Genomic DNA, 8,063 nt, shown 5'->3' with positions numbered 1-8,063 from the left:
GCAAACGACCAGTTTGTAAAACAGTATTGAATGTGGGATAGAATCATACAGTGGAGGTATGACTATGCAGCATTGACAGTTAAGAAAAAGGTCTAATTTGTTTAAAAGGTTGCAAGTTGAATTTAATGGTATTGGATACTTTCTGGATATGTTTCTTAAAAAGTCAAGTGCGAGTCCAATATGACACTCTCTGTTCAAGATACTTGCACTGGGAGACTAGTTCTATTTCTGCTCCATTTAAAAATACATTGGATCCTTCGATCCTTACAACTAGAACACTGATGGCTGGCTTACGCTACAAACTTCATCACCTTTTAACAAGAGAGTAAGTATATAAAACGTTATTTTGTATATTTTATACATCAGCAGAAACAGAGAGAGATGGCAGGACACTGTGTTTTAGAGAGAACCCCTCCCCCCTGCGTCAGCAAACGGATGCGCGGTAATACCATCGCCCAGATGGTCCGCTTTTAGTTTCCCAGACGGTGCTTGTCAGGACTCTTTTCACTTCTGGCGGCGGGGGGATATTTCCTTCTTCTTCCTCCACATTACTAACGGCAAACCCGGTACGCAAGAACCGACCCCCGTCTGGCAGATTGGACCGAAGGACCACGATCATCCTGGTCCTGCTACTTTCGGGAGACATTCAATTAAATCCAGGCCCGGTTTTGACCCGAACTCAAGCTAGAAGACTTGGTCTGGCTGCACAGAAGGCGCCCCACGGCTACATCCTTAGCGCGGACGGCGACTTTCCCCCGGTGACGCCTCAGCAGACTGACACGCGTGAGGCCGTGACGGGAGGAAGGGAACCGAGGTTCGCAGCCACCATGATGAACAACTCGACGACCAACTCGACGCGGGACATGAACAACTCGACGCGGGACATGAACGACTCGACGCCCGATGGCTGGCAGGCTGGCATGGCCAGTTTGGCCGGCCCCGAGCAAGGGATCGATGGCGTGCTGGCTGGCGTTGCGGGCGGAGTCCCAGGACGGGGAATCCCCCCCCATCCCCCCTCCCCCTCTCTCCCCCCCCCCCCCCTCTCTCTCTCTCTACCCACTCACCGACCAAATGAGAACAACAAAGCACCCCCTCCCCCCACCGCAGGACCGGACATAGATGAACAGAAATACCTCCAGCTTGACGACATCATTCAAATAACCAACACAAATGGACTTCATATATTTCACCTAAAAACAAACAGCCTGAGACACAAACTGGCTGAAATCAGACAATTCTTAATTAACGGTAAGGCAAACATATTATGCTTCTCAGAAACAAAAATTGACAATTCTGTGACAGACCCAGAAATAGAAATTGAGAACTACTCAGTAGTCAGAAATGACAGGAATATGTATGGAGGTGGTGTCTGCATGTACATACATAAAGACACCAAATTCATTATCCGTACTGATCTGAATCACGAGACCTTTGAAACTGTATGGTTGAAATCCTTTTTGAACGGGCTAAATCAGTATTAGTCGGCACAATCTACAGACCGCCAGAACAGAGTGGCTTTTATGAGACACTGGATGGGTGTTTGGCTGCACTGTAAGAAACGTACCGTGAAATTCACAGTATTTAACAGGCAGCAATTGACAAGTTACTTACTGCAATTTATTTTAAAGTATTTAACTGGCAGCGATTGACAAGTTACTTACTGTATAATGAATTACAGTAAGTAACTTCTTAATTGCTGCCAGTTAAATACTGTAAAATGAATTACAGTAAGTAACTTTTCAATTGCTGCCAGTTAAATACCGTCAAATGAATTACAGTAAGTAACTTGTGAATTGCTGCCAGTTAAATACTGTCAAATGAATTACAGTAAGTAACTTGTCAATTGCTGCCAGTTAAATACTGTAAAGGTAATCACAGTATTTACAAGTTTCTATTTACATTAACAGTGTAAAATGAAACACAGTAACTTCCAAGTACTGTATTTGTGTTTAAGGTAATACTATTTTAACTCTAAAATAAAACACTGCCATTTAAAAAGTACTTTATTCTTAATTGTTGAACAGTATCAAGATCATGTATTTTCTTGTGCTAAATGATACATATTTTCATCCATAAAACAATCGATATTAATATGGAGATTTCATTTTTAAAACAGTGGCGATAACAAATAAACACAAAAAATATGAAGCCATTTCTTCTGCCAAGCCATGTTAGAGACGTGCTGTAGTTGAAAAGGTGTCACGACCTCGACACAAACTGGAGAACCCAAATGCACGACCCAGAGACACAGTCTTGAATGTAACACAAATTGTCTTTTTAATGTAATTCAACAGAAAATCCCTCTTAACAGAGTAAGTACTGGAATAACAACAAAAAACACTCACGAGGAGGAAAAAGCTAAACATAACAAAAAGAGAACTTAAGATAAACTTAAACTAACAAAAAAACAAAACCTGACAAGACTGGAAACGATCCTCTCTTTGCTGAGGCCTGGCACGACCACACGTGGGAACAAACAAGAACTGACAGGGGGGAGACAGGACTATTTAGACATGAGGTGAGTGGGAACAGGTGGGAACAGGTGGAAACAATCAGGAGCGGGGCAGACGCTGACGATGGCGGGAAAACACACAAAGGGAGGAAATAACAGGGCCTGAAATTAGAGAAAAGAGGTAAGTACAAAATAAAACAGGAAATGGAACACGAGACGCGACATGAAACACGGGGACTTAACTAGAGATGAATGACATAAATAGACAGACCTGACATGACGTGAATAAACATGAAAACTTGACTAAACATGAAATGACAGACATAATACATAAATATAACTAACACATTTGACGAGACACAATAAAAGGCACTGTTTGTTTGGCAAATACATTATCACTATTCTTAGATAATACACAATATTTTAAAACACTTAGTATTGTACACTACAGTGAACATGTGACTGCATACGTGTCAATAGTTTGAGTTTTAATTGTCTAGATTTTGAATATCTCTCTCTGAGATGACTGCCACTACTACACCAATACAAGGTGTATTCAATGAAGGTGAATGGAGTTTAATTAATTAATTTAATTTAACAAATTTAAAATGATTGGTCGTGCTTTTTACAGTACTAGACCTTCCACAGATGAAATGTTTTAATGGATTTTTTGTCAAAGCACTTACGATATTCATTGCTATCGGGATGTTAAGAGCATATGGAATATAACAAAAACTGTATCTCGAGCTGGTTTCTCAAACTTACCTACCCCACCTTTAAGCTGTCTCTTGCTCTTTTTATTGCTATAACTACTGTAAATTTGGCCTCTGTGGGACGAATAAAGGTATTCTGAAACAAATTAATATAACTACAGAAGAAAAAGTAGTTAATACCTTAATAGTGAGAAAATATTTTTGCAATGTTAATGGCATCATTATAATCAAGATAAAATCAACATATTCCACATTTACATATAAATTAGATAGCTAAAAAGGCAGCTATAATTAAATTCTTACCCCTTTTGAAGGAATTAATCATTTTTCTGCACTGAATGGGTGTGAGCAGATGTCTAACGTCTTCCTCTTCAATGAACTGTAGATCATCTGGCCCTTCCACACCTAACTTGGACACCAACTCACCAACCACTGTTTCCAGTTTCTCTCTATCTAGCTGCGGTAGCACAGCCTTTATGGCACTCTCAATAGCATCCATTATTTAGTGTTTTACCTGTAACATTCAGAATGGTGCATGGCAATCAAGTGGAGACCAAACTGATTATATGCAGGCAATGGATAGTAATCTGCAAGACTGTCCACGGTCACACACTCATAATAAGCACCATTAGTGCTTTGTAGACATTGCACAGCAAGATCAACAACAGGCACTGACTGATACTGCTCAACTACAAAATGCACAAATGACTGATTGATCAGTATGAGCACAATTTCTCCAAACGTGTAACCTATGTCGTTTTGGTGAACAACAACAGTCATGCCACTTTTGTACAGTGTCCGTTTGAATGTGACAGAGGGTGTTTCAATCGTGTCCTCTGGACGAAGGCCTTTGAGACGAACAGCCCTCTGAATGCCAATATGGTATAGTTGGTCATCAAACTTAGTTGCTTCCCCGATTTGAAGCATTGGAGGAAATAAGCTGCCAGCATGTAAATATATTTGTGGCAACTGGTGTCTTTCAGCTAAAGTACTGCAGAGGTTTTTAAAGTTATGCAGTTTCTTTGCACACTGCTTAAAATAGCTGTGCTTGCTTTCAAAGCGCAATGTCCACAATCGAATAAGGGGACCAAAATGGAGGATGAGCTCAGGGTAGTGGACAAGGTAATGGTGTTTGGCTTTTAGGGGTTTTCCTGGGAATAAAGTGCTTCTTAGTTGGATGTAGACCTCAATAAGAATCTTCAGATAAGCTACTTGGTTGGTATGGATCTTGGGTGCACATATCAGTTCAACAATCTCCCTTAGCTTGAGACACAACTGCCAAACATCGTTATCAATTGGAGTTTTGATCCTGTCCCCAATCATTACAGGAAGGAGACGCAAGAGGCACCAGTTTTGAGCAGCATGACCTCCGAGCTTTTCCCCATCTGGTCTTACCTCACATGGTTTGTTGTTAGCATCACTGCCTTTGTATGGGAAGTGTGTTTTTATCCTGTTTAGCTGGCAATAAGTGAACTGTTTCTCAGCCGTCACCAAGTGCTTTATGTACATAGCCAGATCAACAGAAACAATCCCTTCAAACAGGTCATGACCCAAACAGGGGGGTAGACCTGGCTGGCAAACATGATAATACTTCAGCTGCAGTGGCGGCTGGTGGAAAATATTTTTGGTGGGGCTATGGAAATGGTGACAAAACCATACTAGGGCATTTAAAATCAGGAGACTAAATACGAACTGTGTGTGTGTGTGTGTGTGTGTGTGTGTGTGTGTGTGTGTGTGTGTGTGTGTGTGTGTGTGTGTGTGTGTGTGTGTGTGTGTGTGTGTGTGTGTGTGTCATACATGCCAACCCTCCCGATTTTTGAGGGAGACTAACGCATTTCTGACAAAATCAGAATTACTCACCACTGTTTCCACTCGGACTTTAATAGAGCTACACCATTGTTTGGTTTCCATGGTAGCGCGTCTCTTTAGCAGCGCGCGCAACTCAAAGTCTGAGAGGGTGAGGAAAATGAAAACTGAACAAGAATCGACAACTCGACCCTCTCATCACTCCTTTCCTGTAAAATACAGGTCCAGCCCACACATATGCTCCATGGTGCCACAGGCATTGCCCTTACAACTACAATAAGCATGCAAATGTTAATCTACAGCTCCGGCGATCCACTAGCACCGGAGTCTACACCTGCAGAAGCAGCCATCCCCTACTGTAGCGTCACCTTGGATACGAATCTAAACAACTCACAGGTCAGGGCGCTGAAAGGGCGCCCTTTGAGCATCAGATCTGACAACGCTGATTGGCTGAAATTATGTTTCGGCGGCATAGTTTACAGATAGCAACAGTCAGCTTGTTGGCTGCAGCTGCTCTGGCTGAGGGCTTCTTTCTACCGCCCGGACGAGAGAGGGTAATGATACACGCTGCGGCCAGGCAGGAAGCATGTGACTTATCAGTAACTTTAGACATCGTAAAACAATTTTAAACAAGATTTTATTGTAGATTACACATTTTATAAGTCATTATACATTTTATAAGTCAAACTTTACCCCATTGGTCATTTCCTGAGTTAATGACACCTGTGCCACACAGTTTTTATAAGTCTCTACTGATCTAACAGGACCTGATTTTGTGGGTGTTTGATGGAAGGTTGCCCTGTCTATGAGGCAATACCTGCAAAAATATCTGCTTTTACTGAAGTTTTCAGTGAAACCTCCAATGCAGTGTGACCCTAGATTGTCCCCAGTTATAGCGATCACAGTACCCCTCACGATGTTCCCATCAGGACCATGGATTCCAGTTTCTTCCATTTCTTTTAAGTCACAAACTACAGGAGAAAATACCTTTTCTTGGCCAAAAAATGTGAAGTCCACTTCCCTGCACAACAAGACTAGCTGCATTGGATCAATGGAAGACCTGTTGTGTGGGGCGATCTCGGCTAGTGTCAAATGCACAGCTAAAATCTTGTGTTTCTTTTTGCCAGATCCTAGAGGGTTAGCAACCTCAAATGCATCTTGATACAAGATTATGGAAATTGAGGTTGGGGATTCCTGTAACAATTTATTGTTTTTGAAGATTTTACCATCTCTCAGGTCTTCCAGCACATCAGTACTTGTTGGTGTGTCAGATTTTGCTTGGCGATATTGCTCTTGAACTGAGGTCTGACTGAGTAATGCCTTCACTGTATCTTTAATGGATACATACTGGCAAAATCTCTCTTTCCCATTAGCATCAATACCCAGATAAACCTGGGTTGGCTCAACATAATCAAATGTACACTTGAATAGAGTTTTTTGTGATTGATCACTTCTAAATACTCCCTCATTTCACCTTTTTAGGAGGTCATTTTTTGAGAGATTATCTATGAGCTACCCAATATCATTTTCAGGCACATGAAGACTTCGTTAAGTCTTCATGCAATCTAGACAGAAGATGGGATGTGCTGTAACTGTGTACCTCCTGGAACTCTCCAATTAGTTTCTGAATCACACTGGCTGGTAGCAGCATTTTAGCCTGCATTTGGAGATAAAACAAGGCAAGGCTGTTCATAAAAACATTCTCATCTACTTCATTACTTGCATTATCATTCCCACCATCCAAACCCGTTTGAGAAGTGTGGGTCATTTCACTGTTTAATGAGCTAGCTGTACTGACAGTGGCAATACTAGAGGTGCAGGGAGATCTTATTTTATGTTTCCGGGTCAAGTGTGAGGAGAAGGATGAACGGACATGGAAATTCTTGGAACAGTTATCATAGGGGCAAGACACTTTTTTCCCATCTTTGATATGCAACTGGAGATGCTCACATAAGGTTGAAATATGTACTGACACAAAGCTACAACCCTCGATGTTGCATGCTAAAGCATCTCTTTCCATGTGTGTTTGTGGCACTGGCAACTGTGTGCCTATGGAATCAGTACATATGCTTTTGAAGTGCACCCACCGTGGTAAAAGCAGTAGGGCATTCTGCATGTCCACACTGAAATCTAATGTTTGCAAGATTTCTGTGCATTTTAACATGCAAAATTAATGCAGGAATGGACCCTGAACTGAACTTACAAACCTTACATGTGTAAGACATTTTGATGACATAAATTAACTGACAAAATGCTTTGTATTAATTAATTTCTTTGTCTCTTGAGTTACCGTGGCTGTTGCGGGTAGGGGTGGGTGGATCGATCCCAAAATATCGATACTTCCGATATTACGTTACGTTTCAAAATATCGATACTAGAGCCAATAGGATCGATACTTTTATACTTTTTTTCCTGTCTCCTCTACTCGTCAATTTCTTCAAAAAACTATGTGTAGACGAACACAAGTATATTCTCTTTTCTTCTCTCTCCACTGCTGTCCTCCTCTCCTGGAGGCTCGCGCACGCGCAGCGCGCTTCCTGCCTGAATGCCGATTATCAAGCTGACTGACAGCAGCCAGCAGGGCAGGACGGCGTAGGGACAGCAGCAGCCAGCGACTCGCGAGTGCAACACACACACGCTGCTACGGTTGCTGTTTCTTTCTGCTCGTTAATCTGTCTGGGATTGTTTGCACCTGTGTGCGTGTGTGTGTGATATGTAAATGAGCTGTGTGGTTGCCCTGACGTCATTGGCTGTCATCTCCTGGTCCGCCTCTGAAGAGGGTGATTGGATCGGACACAGCCAATCGCAGCGCACAGCCGGCGCACACCTGCTGGGGAGGAGTACAAATGCCGCGGACCATCACTCTGAAGGCTCTGTTGAGGAACAGATGCCTTTCGCTATTTCCTTCTCGTTCTGTGTTTAACTTGTGTGGTTTTATTGATTGTGATACATTCTGTTAACAGGGGTTAACTCGTATGTGCTTAGTGTCGTGTTGATTTATGTGTTTAGAGTGGTGTGTTCAGTTACCCTATTTAGCTGTGTTTTCTTGCAGCCTCCTTTCGTTAAGTGTTCAGTGATTTCAGGTGTGTAAA

This window comes from Notothenia rossii, assembly GCF_949606895.1.
Source record: "Notothenia rossii genome assembly, chromosome: 4".
Taxonomy (NCBI): Eukaryota; Metazoa; Chordata; class Actinopteri; order Perciformes; family Nototheniidae; genus Notothenia; species Notothenia rossii.
This window is presented reverse-complemented; position numbering follows the sequence as displayed.